We start from the raw sequence: 18,987 nt of genomic DNA on the forward strand, positions 1-18,987 counted from the left end.
ACGGGCCATGAATTGGAGCCTTCTGACACTTTTAATGATGTTTATTTTTACTCTCAAAGTGCAGGAGTTCCTGCTTGTTGGTCACGTTGCCTTTTCATAATGCACTTGTTAAAGGGCAACTCAGTTTTTTTGACACCTGGACCTTATTTATAGGTGTGTGCATGCTCATATACTCACTCAGACAAACATCGTGCAGCTCGGAGTCCTTCAGAAGTTATTTAGATCCAACTGATTTTAGCCGCACTTAGCGGGGGCCACGGCAAGGGAGCTTCAGCGCGGGACATAATCTCTGCAAAATCGCTCATTTCGGCTATATTTTTTCATCCATCGCCAGTGTTTTATAAAGTCAGCTCGTCTACCGTCTTCAGGTGGGTCAGCTGACCCAGAGCTGACCTGGTAAAAAAACGGTTTGAGCCTGAGTACACGGACGAGGAGCTCCATGAAAGAAGGATGCAGAGGGAGAGAGATAAAGAGCTGGCTCGAGAACAACAAACAGGAGCACGTCCACGACTCAATGCAAACTGGTGGTGCGCTTGTGGACAGTGTTTGCCTATGGCAACAGAAGAGGAGTATGTTTGTGATAACGATGGATAGCGATAGATGAAAAAATATAGCCAAAATGAGCGATTTTGCAGAGATTATGTTCCGCGCTGAAGCTCCCTTACAGTGGCCCCCGCTAAGTGCGGCTAAAATCAGCTGGATCTAAATAACTTCTGAAGGACTCCGAGCTGCACGATGTTTGTCTGAGTGAGTATGTGAGCATGCACACACCTATAAATAAGGTCCAGGTGTCAAAAAAAACGGAGTTGCCCTTTAAACACGAAAAGGACAAAAACAGTTGGCATGCTCAATCGCTGAATCAGAGTTTCCCAGATGAGGAAGTTCCTGGTGGATGAATGTTGAACGTCTGTGAATGATATAACAAAGAGAAGCAGAGCAGCTCCTTCTGCAGGCTGTCCTGCGATAACCTTTGCTCTGAATCATGGAGATGTAAATAAGAATCAGAGGATGGATGTATTGATCGACTGCGTGGAGGGTTTCATTCCCTCCATTCTTTGTAGGAGAGCTTTCCCATTTCACTTTCTCTCTATTCAAACACTTGTGCCTCCTCAGCAGGAGAGCTGGGAATCCACTGATTCTGCTCCTCCTACGTGGTTTATTGTGAAAAATGAAAGAGCATTATGGATTAGCTCTAACATTCAGCCGGTGCAGCTGGGACCTCCTCACACTCAGTCTCAGTCTCAGACACAGCTCCTCTCTCTGCACCAGTCAACACCGACAGTTTTTAAAGCTAAGGGGAAGGAATAATCTGGCTTTAAACGTATTTTAAATGTCATCTTACACATGTTGGTGTGTATTTAAGGAACTAATTCATCTGTTTGAAGGACTCTGTGTCTGTCACTGCGTATGCTATCATTTCCATAATGTCCCTGCTTGTGAGCCTGTTATTTTAAGTCATGTTGTGTTTTAAACAAAGGGATATAACCTAAAGGAGACAACAACATGAAGTGTGCTAATTGTTTGAACTGCGCTGCTGCATTATTTTTAAAGGCGAGCTGCTTCCATCCTTTGTTGTCCTTCGGCCTTGAGGAGGAAATGCTCTTATGTTTCTATGGAGGCTCTCCACACAGCTGTAACCTTGGATCAGCTCAGAGCATGAATTTTATTCTTCTCATACAAAAATAACCAGTTTATTTCATATTCAGCACATCTTTCTCCCAGCTTATCAAAAATGAATGTTTGGTCAGTGGCCATCACGGGCTCCGCGGTCATTTAAAAATGATGAAATGCAACCCCAGCTTTAAACAACTGAAGTCAAAAAAGAAACACTTCACACCAGTGTAATAGAGCCAACATCAGAGCAAATTTGTTGATGTGCTTTTTTCACCTAAAGGTCCAGGAACTTCAGGAGCTGTTTACATGACAACAGTTTTAGGGTGAAATGCTAAAGTATTGTTGCATTTCAGCCTCACAATTACACAGACACTGCATTTTAGCAGACCTAAAACTCAAACTTTTGAAAACGTCCTCCAGAGTTGATCTCTTCTGAAACGCTGCCAACACTGTTGCCACATACATGTTATAGGTCCCAGACTGTGGTCCCTAGCTTAAAGTGATACTCCGGGATGGAACAAGTTGGGTCCTATCACAAGGTTTAGGGCAGAAATTACCCCTACAGCAGTGTTTTTGTGCAGCAGAAGCCCAGAGCGCTCGCACCAAACACCCCCTCTCTGCTCCTCTGCAGGTTTCCTCTGCACTCAGACGGGGCTATATTTTACTTGACCAAAAACACAAATAAATGGACTCCCACTGAAAAAATCTGATATGGGTCTGCATTCACGCTTTATTTAGAGAATTTTCAGCGCGTTACTTTCACAAAAAAACACTGCTAGAAAAGGCTCTAGTTGTCATCGTGTCTCTTCGTCCTGGCAGACTACCTGCGTTTGTTTAAATCTGGCAGGCCGCGCGTGCGGACTGATTTACTAAGCGCCGAGCACCTCATAGCCAGCTGTGGCTCTGCAGAGGAGGTAGCGCCATTTTACGACACGCTAACTTGAGCCTTATTTAGCGGTGTTTTTGTGTGAAAGTAACACACTGAAAATTCTCTAAATAAAGTGTGAATGCAGACCAATATCAGATTTTTTCAGTGGGAGTCTGTTTATTTGTGTTTTTGGTCAAGTAAAATATGGTCCGGTCTGAGTGCAGAGGAAACCGGCAGAGGAGCAGGGAGGGGGTGTTTGGTGCGAGCCCTCTGGGCTTCTGCTGCACAAAATCACTGCTGTAGGGGTAATTTCTGCCCTAAACCTTGTGATAGGACCCAACTTGTTCCATCCAGGAGTATCACTTTAAACAGATACCGTTCCTGTGTAAACAAGAGGAAAGATGAGGCAGGCAACGGTGCTTCGGTCATGTGACCTAAGCTGTGCCTCTGATTGGAAAATCAAACGATTCTAATAACTTCTAAATCGCAGAGATAGAAAAAAATTCACTCATCGTACAGTGTGTGCTGATAGTGAAATCAGCGTTTTTGACCCAAGCTGTTTTTGAACCAGGCTGCAAATATGCTTTTGATGCCGTAAAAGTCTGTATTTATGGCTGGGTGTTTGCGTGACTTCCGGTCTTTTTGCAGCCAGCCTCAAGCAGATTCTCAACAAACAGCGACTTTTAGCACTGCTGCATAGGCTTCATTTTTACTTACCGGATGTTGCCGCTTGTTCAGGAGTCATTAAACCAACTCAATCATGAGTGCTCCACCAATCAGAAGCATTCAGCTGGTCGGCTCCACCCCCAAAGATCCTGGACTTGTGGAAATACTTCCCGTTCAGGCAGGGCTGTTTGAAGTGGAAGGTCAATTACTCTGGAACTAAATCAAGACCCTCGAGCCCACGATTTGAAAAGCACGTCAACAGTTAAATGATCCAGGAATGTATGCTCTGAACTGTAAATGATTGGACCAATTTACAGCTGTGAACTTTGTCATGAACAGCTTGAAAGTATTTTTGCTACAAGATATAAAAATATATACAAGTCATGACTTACAAAAGACTTGTGTGAGGTGTTGGTTTTAATGCCCTGAACTCAGTCTCAGTCTGACCATGTGCCACCTCGCTTACACAGCATAACTCTCAATAAATATGAATGAGTTACACTTGGTTAACTCAAACCATGATGTATCACCAGGGATTAAAGATGCTATAAGGAGGATCTGTTTTAACTGGACTGCCTCGCCACCTTTTGGCCTGGAGTCTCACACACACTGCCATAAAGATGTGAATTATAACCAGGCGTGGAATAATTTTTTTTGTGCTCAAGACAACATTTTACTGGATACAATGTGACGAGGTAAGGCATTTATCAGTTACGTAGCACTACAGTTAAAAACATGACAACAAGCAAATGTAAGTTTGTACTGTACATCAGGAGCTGGCTAATGCAGCGCTAATAGCAGCCTGGTGCTACAACGTGTTCGTAGCTAGTGTGACAACAAGCAAACTTTCAGTCCATACAGTAGTTAAGTAGCCGTCCATACGCAGTGCTACTGGCAGTCCTGTGCTCTGAGACGTGTATGTAATGTGTAACTTTGGTAAATCCTGGTTATGTCCTGCCAGTCATCTACCAATCAGAGCTAATGTAACCTCACTCTTCATTTTATTGATAGACTCTGAAGTTTGAACAGACCACTGCAGAATAACTGCTGACTGTGGGTTGGAATGGACATTATCACGAACAGTTTAGCTTCTGTGTTAGCCTTTAACTCGTGCTCTATCACTCTCCTATTTATCTTTCTTCTGCTCTTCTGTCCTTTTTCTGTCCGACAGTTAGACTCCAGTGTCCACCATCACTACAAAATAATCAAAAAAATGTTTTCAGCAGAGAAAAACACACATCTCTTTTTACACCTCTAAACTTTGTCAGCCAGCATGGTGTTGTCACAGAGACTTGGATATGCTGCAAATCAATCTAGTCTCGCTTGAACCCATCGGGAAGCTACAAAAAATGCTCAGAAGTAGCATTTTGAAATAACCTACACTGGCGCTGATAATCTTATTTTAAAGTATGGATTACTATCGGGCATCTTGAAGGGAGACTTTTTCAAGATCACTTTCGAACTCTTCACAGTCCCTTTAAGCTAACAGGCTAACAGCCACGCTGTTAGCTCCATAGTCATTGATTCTGTTTAGACTCAACACCTGAGTCTCTGCACCAAAGTCAGACCAGGAAAGTGCTTTTGGAAAAACCTAAACATGAAGATCTTTCTTAATATTTAAAAACCAAACTACTGAATTTACAGAGCAGGAAACAAAGTCTGTGAACCCTGCGCTCATTAACAGTATCATCCTGCAGTTGACCTCTTTCCTCATCAAGCATTTGAGAAAACTATTCCAGTTAGAAACTTTATGACTCCTGAACTTCACTCAGACATGTTTCTCTTTTTTCCACCATTGATGGGAAGTCTAACTGCTTCTGTGAAAGATAAAAGTCATATTTGTTTCCCTTTGTGAGTGTTTCACCTCTTCCAGCACTCACACACACGCTGTGTTACTGTACAGCCGCCTGTGGAGCAGCTAAAGTAAAGCAAAATGAAAAAGCTTCAGGTGGTATCTAATGATGCATTCAGAGTCCTGTTTCTGCTCCCCAAGACGGACAAAACCCCGAAAATGTTCATGCCTATAGAAGTGTTTCCAAACTTCCTGCTGTGTTCAAGGGTTTTCTGTTCAAACCCATGTGTGGATTAATTCTTTAGAGCTCAACAGATTTAACTGAGCCCAAATGCACAAACAGAAGGTGCTGCTCTCCTCACAGGAACGCTGCTACAAATGTTTCCATGTGTTTAGGATTAACTGTTAAATACAGCTTCTTTATGAATTATAAATAGCATTTATGAACATTTCTTTGGCTTTCTAGGTGGTTTTAATCCCCAGCACGACTGTGGCTAAGCCTGACTTCTGTTTTAAAATAATCTTAAATTAGGTTCTACAGTTTACTGTTTCACAGTTGCATTCACCAGATGCTTTTGCCCAAAGTGACGTAAAACACAAGCAAGAATTTAGACAGAAGGGAAAACCTGAGTTAGTGCGACAAAGTTCTTCAAGATATTTGGCTGCAGGTGCTGCCGTTAAGTGCAAGAGTTGTTTTATTTTTTTGCCCCATGTACAATAATGTAACTATAACTGACCACAGTTTATAGCTGTTCAACTTTCAATAACATTCAATGATCAATCGAAAATTCACTAAGAGCTGGGTCTGACCTTCTGACTCATTCTACCCCTGAGGACGGAGAGGAGAAGGCTCAGATTAAGTTCCTAAGTGTTCCCTGAAGAGATAAGTGTCCAGACATCTCTTAAAGTAGAAAAGGACTCTGGATCGTATAGAGTAATTCATTCCACCATTTGGGAACAACAGGGGAGAAGAGTCTGGCTAGAGATTTTGAGCCGCGCTGGGCTGGGAGCACCAGGCATCTTTCACAAGCAGAGCGTAGTGGGAGAGAAGGAGTGTAGACCTGAATGAGGGACCACAGTAGGCGGGAGCCATTTTTATCAATGTTTTTAAGCCAGAAGAAGAGCTTTGAATTTGATTTAAGCTGCCACTGGAAGCCAGTGAAAACAGATCAACAGCAGGGTGACATGCACTGTTTTGGGCTGGTTAAAGACCATTACGTAGCAGGTTTAAATGTACACGCAGGGGGACCTTCTAGAAGAGAGTTGCTAGTTGATGGTTGAAGTCACAAGGACCTGCACCAGCTGTGTGGCCTGTTGTGTCAGGTAGGGTCTGATCCTCTTGATGTTATAGAGGGTATATCCACAAGATCCAGCAATCGAGGCCACATGAACCTTAAAGGTCAGCTGGTCATCAATCATGACACCCAGAGGTGCAATGCATGCATTAATATTCACACCTCTTACTGCAGTGAGGCGCAGTGGCAACTCTCTGGTAACTAGAGCCAATAACTTAATCCAGTGTTACCCAACCCTGGTCCTGGAGGACCCCGGCCCTGCATGTTTTAGATGTTACCCGACTCCAGCACACCTGATTCAAATGAATGGCTCATTATCAGGCTCGAACAGAGCTTGATGATGAGCTGATCATTTGAATCAGGTGTGTTGGAGTCGGGTAACATCTAAAACATGCAGGGCCGGGGTCCTCCAGGACCAGGGTTGGGTAACACTGATCTCAAACATGCAGGGCAGGGGTCCCCAAGGACCAGGGTTGGGTAACAATGAGTTAATCTATGCTCAGGTACACATGAGGACAGAAGTTACAACAAAGTTTGAATGAGGATAAGGCAGGTGTGCAGAGTCCAACTCCTGTTCATTCCCATCAATCTTATATCAAATGGTGGATGATGGCAACTTTTGGGACTATTTCAATCTCACTTATAAAGTCCTCACGGGGCCTTTAAGTGTTGATTTTGAGAGAAAAATCATTACGTTGCAAGGAAACCTCCTCCACTGCTAGGCCTCTTCCTGTAGTCCTCTAACACAGTGTTTCCCAGTCCTGGTCCTGGAGGACCCCTGCCCTGCACGTTTTAGATGTTACCCCACTCCAGCACACCTGATTCAAATGAATGGCTCGTTATCAGGCTCGAGCAGAGCTTGATGACGAGCTGATCATTTGAATCAGGTGAGTTGGAGTAGGGAACATAAAAAACATGCAGGGCAGGGGTCCTCCAGGACCAGGGTTGGGAAACACTGGTCTAACACATACAATTTAACTCACCCACAAAGTCCTCCACCACCTGGTTTGTTCTGACCTCACTGTCTTTCTCCACCACTACTATAGGCCCCCCTGAGGGGTGGAGGTGGAGATGAAGGGTTCCCAAGACTTCTCCCGCTCTCTGGATCTTAACCTTCATATTCAAAATGACACTGAACCATTAAACCTCAAAACTCATGTTCAACATACATTTTTTTTAAGTTAGCTTATAATTTGTGATTTTTTGTGTTCCATGTTCAGTATTGATTTGAAAAATTGTACTTTGTAAGTTTTGAAAAAAACTCTATAAATAAAATTTATTATTTATTATTGTTTAGTAAACAAAAAAAATAAACTTATATTTAATTTACCCCCCCCCCCCCCCCCCCCCCCCCATCTGTGTGTGTGGTGTGTGTTGTGCGCATATTAGTTTCAAAAGGAAAGCATAAACTGTCCTATATCAGGCGTTTATTCAGCCATTTAAAATGTTTAATTGACTTTACGACACATTTACTCAGGAATTCAACTTACATAAAATAATTGATAAAACTGACTTATATTATAAAAATATTTTATCCTAATAATCTAATCACAGAAACTTTTATTTTCTTGTTTTGTTTTTAATCATTTTGTACTCTTTTATAATAATAATAATAATAATAATAATAATAATAATAATAATAATAATAATAATAATAATATATTATTAAAGTTATTATTATAATTATAATTATTATTTTCATTATTTTCATTATTACTATTGTTATTATTATTATTATTATTATTATTATTATTATTATTATTATTATTATTATTATTATTATTATTATTTGTGTAGCTCTTTGGGGGGCATGCTTTAATAAAAGGTGATTTATTGATGATAATAATTTGAGACTAAAATCATTAAAATTTCTAGACATCTGAGCTTTTTTTTCTTCTCCTTTATTCTATAAAACTATGTATTTCTTGAGAGTAAGTCTATATCTTTTACTTAGTTGTCTTACTTTTAAACTTTTCACTTTCCTCGGAAACAGAGTTTTTTGTTGCATTAAAACATTTTGATTTTGATTTTCTTAAAGATCAAAGGGAACATGGTTTAACACTTGACCCGGCTCTGAGGTGTCGGGGGATTTGTCGGGTGTGTTCTCAGGATCATATTCATCACCTCTGTAACAAGTGCTGCTGCTGTTAATGAGCTCTCTGAGTGTGATATGAAACACACTGTTTGCATTTTTAACGAGCGTCCTGTTCATGAAATTCAGCTCCATCTGCCGCCTGTGTGTGTGTGTGTGTGTGTGTGTGTGTGTGTGTGTGTGTGTGTGTGTGTGTGTGTGTGTGTGTGTGTGTGTGTGTGTGTGTGTGTCTCCCTCTCTGTCTCTCTCCCTCTCTGGGCGCAGTCGCTCGGCGCATGGAGGAGGAAACGCACACTGCAGGTATTTAGATCCAAACGCAGAGAGCAGCGCAGCGCGCGGACAGGATTGTATTTCTATCATCGCGGTGAGAGCGCGTTTTTAGGAAGAGGAGGAAGCACAGGTCCCACTCCGTCAAAGTTTATCGCTGCTTCCTGCGTTTCCTCAAACTTAAAAACAGCCCACATTAGGATGTGATCGATGCTCGGTGCTGGTGCTGGTTTCTGCCTGCAGAGCGCTCGGAGCGGCGGAGGAGCGGCACGCGTCTCGATCCGTTTTCACGCGCTCAGGGAAGAGAGTGATCCGGCGGCAGCGGGAGCAGCAGAGGGATCCAACCCGGGGATGGAAATAATACACGGTTTGGATTAATGTTGAAGTAGAAACTACAGAGTGCTCACGATGATGGACTGCGTCTCCCGGAGAGAGGGAACATCTGAACCCGTCTGAGAGGTAAGAAGTCGCATTGAGCCGCACTGTGATAATCTGTACTGTGGATGTGCACGCGGGAACTTCGGCATACATAACTGCTGCGATGTCTGCATATTCACAGAGTGGGACTCGTCATGGAGGACTTTCTCCGTGGCGTGAATGCGCCCAAAATATCACTTAACCTTCGATTGTGCGTTATCTGTTCCGTCTTTATCACAGTGCCCTCATAAAACACAGGGGATCCGTGCATGCGCGCGCACACGCACGTGCATCAGGGGCTCGTGCAGATGTTGGTGTGGTGTAGTATCAGAGATCCTCCAGGGAAGACGCACATTTGAAGTTTTGTTGTCACAGTGAAACACAGCTGGAGTGTGTTTAGTTCCATCATGTATGAGTCGTGTTTGTGTGTGTGTGTGTGTGTGTGTGTGTGTGTGTGGGGGGGGGGGGGGGGGGGGGGGGGGGGGGGGTGGTGGTGGTGCAGACTATTCTTATAAAGATGTTTTAGTACCATTTATTTCTCACTGACTCCCGGAGTGTGTGATCTGATGGTACACCCTAAATCAGAACATCCTTTGGGTGGAGAGCATTTCTGTGTTTTACTCATGCAGACACATGAAGAGCTGTTTGATGTCTCACACTGATGCTGAAAGCTGCACACACCAGCATGTAGTTAACGTCAAAGACCCCTCCATCCATCAGACCTGCAGTGTTTCTCCTGCCCTGAGTGGAGAAAGGAGCAGATTCCAGTTGATTTGAGTTGATTGACAGAACAGATCACCTGTAAGAAGTGATGTTTGGTTTATGATATGGCATGGTTGAGTTTTAGGACACCATTAAGATGGTTGGATATGAGCATCTTTGTTCGACGTGAGAAGTTTCTCTTAGATTTGTATAAAATCTTTTTGATCAGAGATTCAAACCTCTCTGTTGTTATGGACACTAAATGAAGTGATGAGATTACGAGCGTCAATCATTTCCACCTGCACCAGTCCAATGCAGTGCTGCTGTGCCACTATAGATAATGCATGGTGGAAAAAGAGGGGGAAAAAAGAAACCTTAATCCCTGCCTTTTACTGATTCATAAATTCTATTTTATGTTTTGCACAGAAACATTTGACTATACTGGAGCTATCTGATGGGCTTTAGGGGAGATTTACTTTAATCCAGTCATGTATCCATCCACTGGCAGTAGCAAAAGCAGAAACATGACTTAAATGCATATTATTATTATTATTTTAACATTTTCATATAACTGTGTAACAAAAAAAAATCAAACAGTTCATGTCACTGTTCAGGGTTTTCTCCAGGATTTTTTTTACGCTGTGGGGGGGGGGGGGGGGGGGCTTTGCCTCCATTCAGGGTCACTAATCCTGGGAAAAAAGTAAAATAATGACAATAAAAACTTTAAACTTTTATGTATGAATTATTTAACACATGCATAATTTAGCCTCATCTAATGTAGCTAAATGACACCATCATCTAATTTGCTCGATATTTCATTTGTATGTTTTTGTCATGGACATTGAGGGAGAGAGGAATAACCCCAGGCGAGACCAGAGGGGTTTAAAAACACTGTAAAATGATTAGAACTACAAATTCTTTCCACTTTTGATCCCTTTTTTTATGCCAAAATATCAACCCTCTTGGGACCAGCAAAAGTGAGGCAAAAGAGACGAGCACATGCACAATTAATTAGCACGCAGTCATCCGCTCTGGCTGCAGCTGAGAGGGACTGCTGCGAGTGAGGAAGACTTGTCCGCCTGTGAGTGTTTTGGATAGGGGAGGTACCAACTGCAGCGCCCGCGGCACTCTGTGAAACTAGAAAACAACTCATGTGTAGATCCTTTTAATTTGTATATCAGCTTTATCAAACTGGCCTACAACAACTTTACATGACATTAGGTCATTACTGTATCTCCTTATGTCTTCTTAACGAATGGCAGACTCATAGAATAATCTGTTAACAGTTAGAAGTGAGTATCTTATAGTGTGCATGTTTTAAATGCCCACTACTAATCAGGATCTGAACATATCTATGGAAAAAGGCTCTTTTTTCCTATATCTGGTGTTCCATGTAAACACAGCTCATGATGAACTCCTGGGGTGAAGGTCCTCTTCTCTTCAGCTCATTCGTTGCCCTTCATTGGCAGCTCAAGGTGAGCGTTCCTGCCCCTAAAGTCCATCACTGACAACACTTCCTCTGAGGGTCATTTATCGTTGTCTCCTGCAGAGGTTAAAGGGTATCTCATGGACCTGGACCAGTCTCCATTACACCGTGTCCTCACAGCATGCGAGTGTTGGAGATCACGTTTCATCAGGTAGCAAAGCTTTCCACTCTGGGTCTGTTAAAAACCAACTGTCCCTACTCCATGTGCAGAAACCACTCTGCTGTCCACAGGGAAACCTTTGGGGATAATTATATGATGTAAAGAGAGAAGTTTTCCTTCTCAGGGTTAGCTGGTTTTTGAAGAATGAAATAAAGAATGAATGGGCCAACCATAGACTGTATAATATATGGACGTAGCAGTTTTATCCTAGGGGGGCGGAGACATTGATGTGCTTGTCTGTGTGTATAAATGCGCGCACATGCTTGTGTGTCTGTGAACACGTTGGAGCGGAACTTTGCCGTGCACAAAACAGCAGGAGGAGAAATGTGAATGCAACGAGGTACAAATGACATCCCGTCATGTAAATTAGATAAATTGCATAAGACTTTTTAGTCTTTTAAATTAAAAACACAAGGTATAGACCTGATTTACAGCTCTAAATCACTTCTAGTGATCAGATCTAGTGCTCTATGGGAAATAAAATTATCTCAACTTCCTGAGGGGTGGGCCACCTCCCCTATACAATGGTAGTGGAAACACTGGACGTAGCCTCCATGACGCCACCTTTCTGCCCCTGATACAGAGAAATGAAGCCAATCATTGGTGGGGCCCGAACTGGGATGCTGACTCAAGAGGTGGGCCTTGAGCCTCCTCACTGACAGCTATGGGGCGTCAGACCTGTCAGTCATGTGAGCTGTGCCTCTAGTTGGTTAGACTCATGATCTTAATATCTTCTAAACTGCTGAGTTAAAAAAAAAAAAAAATCTCTCCCAGTGTCCTCACAGCGTGCGTCGATACAAGAAGGAGGTACTCAGACCCAAGCCATGCTTCTGATCCAGGCTGTAAATATTTATCTCACCTGTGTGTTTGTTTGTTTGTTTGGCTTGGTGTGTATACGGTTTCTGGACTATCTCCAGTCAGCCTCAAGCAGACGCTGTTTTAGCACCTCTTCATAGGCTTTCATTATTTTTAGAGCGTATGTTGCTGCTTGGAACCAACCTCCAATGTTAACACAGCTTAAGTCACAACACTTCAACCATGGCCGTGGAAAGTATCAATGGCTGATGAACTAGCCAACAAGCTCTAATATATACGATATTCTGATATATCCTGAATATTCCCAGTGTTCTGGTGATCACAGTCCAGGGAGCTGGCCCTTAATTTGGGTTTCTGCAGTGTAATGAGGAGGTATTTTACAGCTACCAGGGATGCTCTGATTTGATCTGGATATTGGGGATCACTTTGATACAGAGTCAAAAAAGTCAGACTAGATATAGGCGAAGACAGGGCTGATTTATAGGACAGATCTGTGTGACTCAGTTCTATGCTCTGTATAAGTATGTGTGTATGTATGTACTGTGTCATCACTATCAGTTGGTCTATGCATCTTTGCTAAGCAGAATCATGACGGAAGGAAAAACTCCTAAAAATACTAACACATAACTTTTTTTTATTCTAGCGATAAGGAACAGAGTGTCACACATACTGGCATCAGTTCAGATCTGTATTTATTTTGGCTGATACCAAAGCCAAAGTATCGGTATTGGTATCAGGACTTAAAAAGTTGGATCTGTGGATCCCTGACAGCTTAACTTCCATATATGTCCACAGGAGCAAAGGGACTGAAAATAGGAGCTGGGTGTTGTGGTGAAACTGAAAGTGTGGACATTGTACTCAGAACGCCATCTAATGGGAACAGTTTAAACATGCTAAGTAGGAAAAGGGTTATTATGATAAATTCATGTCTGTTTGATGCTGTGATAATAACAATCGTTAAATGTGACAACTGTTTGGCCCTGGGCTTAACTGTTTTTGACAAATCATTTAATTTTTTTACACCTTGGTAATGTCTGGAGGTGTGAAAATCTGCAAATCGGTTAATTCTTTGGCGAAGCTAAAGGACAGTTTTGGATCCCTGCATTGACTCAACGCCCAATGTTTCTTAACACCATGTTGCTGGTTTGACCAGATGGTGATCCTGATACTTTCATTGTTGTGCAGCTGCTCATATTCCTGGTGGATGGATGTAAAAACACATGAAACTTGTGCAGCAATAGGCATACAGTTTGACTGAAACCCAGCAGAGGCGGCGCTCTGAGGAGGGCCACAGCGGGTGAAGCAGCCTGCGGGTCAGGCCTCATATTTGCGGCCTGGTTATTGAACATTTGATTCTTATTTCTTGTCCTGTCCTGGCCTTCAGGGTTCAGGATGTGCATGGCTTTTAACAGTTTGCAGCCCCAGCTCTCCCCACGCCTCCTGATCAGTTAACCATGTGTTTGGGGGGATTGGATCTGAATAATGCATGGCCTTGTAGGGAGCCCGTTTGCTGGCTCACAGCCCACTTGCAGGGGATTGTGGATGTGGATTTCAGGTGAAGCAGCACGCCAAGCAGGAGAACCTCCGGCTCTAATCTGCCTGTCTACTAAGAGATGACCTTTGGCTTGTGCAGATTAGTGCCATGCTCTAATTGACTTACCATTAACCCTTTCAACACATATTTTGGTGTCATGCTAGAGGTGGCTGAGCAGCACCGTGTCCTGATTGTTTGGGGGAGGGGCATTAATCTACCTCTTGGTCCTCTGCTGAGTTCCCAGGCTGCAGTGAAACTGCTAATCCCTTGGTAATCATAGCTATAATCTGTCAGAGCTATGACTTGCCTTACCTCTCTGGTGCACTAAATGAAATATGAAGAAGAGAGCTCTGCTGCACAGCGGGAAGCATGTTATTAACTTTATCATCTCCCAGTGAGGCATAAATGGCTCCTTCAGAGTGAGAAACTGGTGTCCTGCTGTCTTATTTGTGTCCTTTTCACTTGCTTACTGAGGATGTCAATGATGGTGGGATATATCTGCTGTAATTTGATCCTGATGACAGTAATGACCATATTTGCACTGCAGTCATTTGTCAGGGTTGTAAACTCAAACCCAGTTCTGCTAACACTGCTGTTTACTGTGTTGGTCCCATAACTCCTGGGTACTTGACTGATGATAATAATTTCACAACATCTCTATTGACCAACTGAAATGACAAACAGTAAATACCAGGAGGGAAACTGTCCATACACTTAGTGGCAACAACATATTTGTTGACTCATTAGGCAACGTCAGTATCAGCTGCTCTTAGCTCAGTCAGTGAGCCAGAAAAAAAGTTTTATTTTAAAAAGATTTTAACAAAACAGGATAAAGGTTTCAATTCTCAACAAGTGGAAGTGGAAGTGTCTTTACATTTGCTGTTTTATGCTCATCAGTTCATAAAAAGACAATAGCCGGTCCACATTTAGCAGAATATCTGCCTGTATCACAGTAAAATTTCTAATTATTCATTGGTTAAAGGCTAAAAACAGCTAGTATGGGCGCTAATTCACTTTAAGTCTTCTCATAGCCAGAAAGTGTCTGAAAGCTGATGTTCCTCCTTGGACCAGTTATACCAAAGAACAGAAAAGGTTATTTTTTGTGTTTGAAAATGAGGTTTGAACTCTATTAGCTTTTGTTAAAACAGACAAATCAGGAGAAGGAAAAAAATATGGAAAGAGTGAACTGAGACATGTTGTTAATCACATCAAGACCCAGGCACAGCACCTGCTCCACCAGCTGAGCTTAACCCACCCAGCAAAACACACTCTAGTTAAAAATCAAATCATGGTTAGTTTTTGCTGTTGTCCAATCTTAGCAAAGATATTTTGTTTTATTCATAATATATTTCTTCAATATTATCTGTATTTAATCAGAAAAAATAAAGGGTTGTTGTGGATTTATGTTGAACTTTAACAGCACTTTCTTTAATAATCAGCAAAGGACGACTAAATTTTTGTTGACTTGTTAGCTAAGGTTCCACGATTGCTAACACAAGCATCCAATCACTCACTAATAAATTGATTTGTTGGTTATTTGTGGGATGTAGATCATTGCTAACATTGGCAGTTATCTAAAAATGCTAAGTTTTGGTGTTTACTCCACTTTATACTCGCCAGGAACTGGAGAAAAGGGCCATTGGCTTGGGTTACTTTAAATTTGATGAATTACAACTTTTCATACACTTATTTGATTGTTGCTGTATTTTTAAAGAGGGGGTATTCTGCTTTCCCACATTTTAAACAAATATTAAGTAACAATGCTGCTCAAACTATACAAACAGATTTTCAAACCTCTACATATTCATAGTTTGCTAAAATCCCTGAATGTGTTTGTAAACTGATCAGAACAGTCCGTCCTAAAACTGGCATGAGATCTTCAAGGGACTTGATGAAATGATGAGGTCATCACATAAGGATCTCCTGATTGGTTTATGGCACATTAGAGGGTCAAGCATTAAACCCTAATGTTTGCTTATAGCTCTGCCCTGACCAGCCTCAAAGGGACGGCATCTAAAAGGAAGTGTTTCAGACAGATACTGACATGATTTTATTACCAAAAAAAAAACAAAAAAAACACAGTGTATCTTTCATTATTATTATTATTATTATTATTATTATTATTATTATTATTATTATTATTATTATTATTATTATTATTATTATTATTATATTTTTTTGTTATTTAATTAAATTAATTAATTAATTAATTAATTTATTTATTTACAATAAATCACTTCAATATACGATGGGGAATAAGAGGCTCAGAACAAAGACTAATAAAAGCATAATACCCCTCTTTAAGAGCAAACAAAGTTATAACCTGTAAGAAATCAGACAAAAGAGTCAGTCTTAAACAGCTTTAGAATCTCTGGTTCCAAGTGTAGCGAAAAACCAGAAGAAGGGATTTTGCTAGCACATTACCTGAAAAAAGTGTAGCTTTCAATCTACCCTGAGGAAAAAAAAGATAAATACTAACATCAAGTGAAGTCAAACTGGAGTGGAATAACAAATATTTCTTAAAACATCAAACACCATCACTATCTAAAGAATAAAAAGACCAAACAAAGCCAACACTGGAGGGATATCTATCCATAGGGTCCTGGAGTTGAGCTAGCATTAAGCTAGTTAGCTGATTTGACTTTCCAGCCATCTTGAGTGAGGAAGTTAGGAAGCAGATGAATGCTAACAATGAGGTAGCTAACAGGTTTTATGACACAATAAGCAGAGGGTTGTCAGCTGAATGTAGTTTTTAAGACTTACAGCAGTAAAACATTGTAAAAGCTCTGAGTTTGATGACTGTGACTGGTGAATTAGCTTGTTGCGTTTATTTGCTGCCTAATATGCTGTGAGCTTGATGGCAGCGAGGCTGGTCTTTGGGTTCTGAATAATACCTTCTCTAAGCAGCCCCCCAGCCTCTCAGCGGATCTGCTGGCTATAAATACTGGCACATATGTCACCGTGCTCTTGGCTGACGTACACTAAGCCCCATCCTGAGCTCTGAGGGGACCAGCAGAGAGCTCACAGGCCTGGACTCAAACACCTCATCCTGCTGAGCTGCATTTTGTCCCCTTTTCTGTGTCTTCACCACCCCTTTGCCTGGTCAGCCTCCTCCTCCTCCTCTTCCTGCTGTTGTCAGTGTGCGGTCTGTGCAGAGATGGAGCAGCAGCATCAGTGACAGTCTGTTTGTTTAACAGTGTATCTGTGCTATGAAGAGTCCAATCAGTGAGAGCAGCAGGAGACGGGGGCAGCTCGGTGGGACACATCGGACCTGTCGATGAGTCATCATCATATAGGAGCACGAGTACAGCTCAGTCATGTACACACACACACAGACAAGTCAGAGTGTGTTCCCCGCAGTGTCGATTAACAGGCTGGTTTTTCCCATAAGAGAGAATCAAAATGGGCTTCAGGCCAAATTAAGGCTTCCACTTGCCACATGTCTGCAACTGAAGAGTGTCGACATGCAAACCAGGCGGCTGCTTCTCATCCTTTATGTTTGTCTTTTTCCACTTCACGTTCATTCTGTATTTACTCCCCTATCATGCACACACACAGAGTCCTGTAGAACAGTTAACTCCCTTGTGTGTTTATCTGTCAATTAGGGCAGCAGCCCTTATTACGAGGAACAATTTGGGGAACTTCATTATCAGAGAACACCCTAACGTTCAATTATTCAGCTAATTGGTTAAGATGTTGCAGCCCTCCTTGTTTGTGTCTGCTACTGATCAGCATTAATAAGAGCCGCACTTTGTTCTCTACCTGAAGCCGAGCTGCAGTCTGAGCAGCTGCTGCCCCCTCGCTGCTCTGCGGCCTTATGTTGGAGGTCGAGCACGCAGAGTGCGCGCAGAGAGCCCGACCTCCCGCCGTGATGGTCAGTAAACGAACACACGGAGTCGATAAGAGCCATGGAGCAGAGCGTCGAGCAGGGAGGACAAAAAGGCTGCAGGTAGAAAGGGCGACGCACAGCTGGGCTCTGCTCCGTCTACCCCCACCTCCCTGCATGAGTCCACATGTTAGACTCTCATCTGTTGCTACGGACGACTGCTCCGGCCTCTCATTTGCCATCGATTCTCTCTGAACATCTCTAAAGCTGGGATTATACAGTCATACCAGCCCGTCTGCAGCCTCAATTTTCTCCAAGAAAAGCTGAATAAGTGGATATGTAGAGGAGTGTGGTGTTCATACTCTGAGTGATCTGCCACGGACAGACTGTGTGTGTGTGTGTGTGTGTGTGTGTGTGTGTGTGTGTGTGTGTGTGTGTGTGTGTGTGTGTGTGTGTGTGTGTGTGTGTGTGTGTTTGTGTGTGTGTGTGTGTGTGTTTGGCAGCCTGGGATGAAGTAACATGCAGCCTGCCAGGCCTCCTGAGCTTCTCCTCGGTGGCTGAAACAGAGTTTTGGTTCGAGGTCTGTTGTCCATATGCCCTCCACCTGCCTGAACTGACACATGACCATCTGTGTAGATCAGCGTTTCATGCTGCAGTGAGCAGGATCACACTACCCTCTGTAACATGAAACACACACACACACGGGCAGGAATCTAAAATACTGTCAGAGTGGTCACACACACACACACACACACACACACACACACACACACACACACACACACACACACACACACACACACACACACACACACACACATACCCAAGCTAAGAGCTGACAGCAGTGAAATCAGCAAGTCTGCAATGAATGAGATTTCTAGTTAGTCTGTTAGTTTGTTCAAACTGAAAGGAAATATTGACCATGATGCATCTTATATAGAAGATTTGTTAATCTTCAGTCATACAGTTTTTTATTCAGTGGTCATCTGCTGCCAAAACAGTGGATGGTTAATGTACAAAGCAGTGATGCACAATATTGGGTTTTTTGCCATTATCCTTACATGCTGATATTCAACAACTCATCTGATGCTGATATTTTTTCTGCACACATAATTGCAGATATCATCAACTGTCTTCTGTATTGGAAGTAGCACATTGTATTATGGTACGTACTCTAATCAAATGTGTAATGTAATATTCATTTATAGAGCAAAATCAGAAAAAAATCTATAATCAAAACTGTATATTTATTTTTGACAATTGCTTTTAAACAAAAACAAAACAAAAACAAAAAAACAAAACAAAAGATAAGTCCCACTTTAAAGGTAGGTGATGCTGTTCCTGAGAAAATCATCACAATACCCACAACCAACCAAATTCGGCCAATTTTACAATTGACAGCCGATAAACATAACCTCTGTTTACAGGGAACATATGAGAAGTGCAACTGTA

General features: G+C 42.2%; 1 protein-coding gene across 1 annotated transcript in view; it reads left to right on the forward strand.

The window, feature by feature from the left end:
* Nucleotides 1–8,595: 8,595 nt before the first annotated feature.
* Nucleotides 8,596–18,987, forward strand: part of lrfn2b (leucine rich repeat and fibronectin type III domain containing 2b) — a 273,402-nt gene continuing 263,010 nt past the window's right edge. Inside the window, exon 1 of the mRNA XM_074685512.1 lies at nt 8,596–9,053. The gene's annotated coding sequence lies outside the window, so the exon portion shown is untranslated. The remainder of the gene's footprint in view (nt 9,054–18,987) is intronic.

The sequence above is a fragment of the Halichoeres trimaculatus genome, unplaced genomic scaffold, assembly GCF_033239565.1.
Source record: "Halichoeres trimaculatus isolate MK-OKI-2021-1 unplaced genomic scaffold, fHalTri1.1 fHalTri1_scaffold_13, whole genome shotgun sequence".
NCBI lineage: Eukaryota > Metazoa > Chordata > Actinopteri > Labriformes > Labridae > Halichoeres > Halichoeres trimaculatus.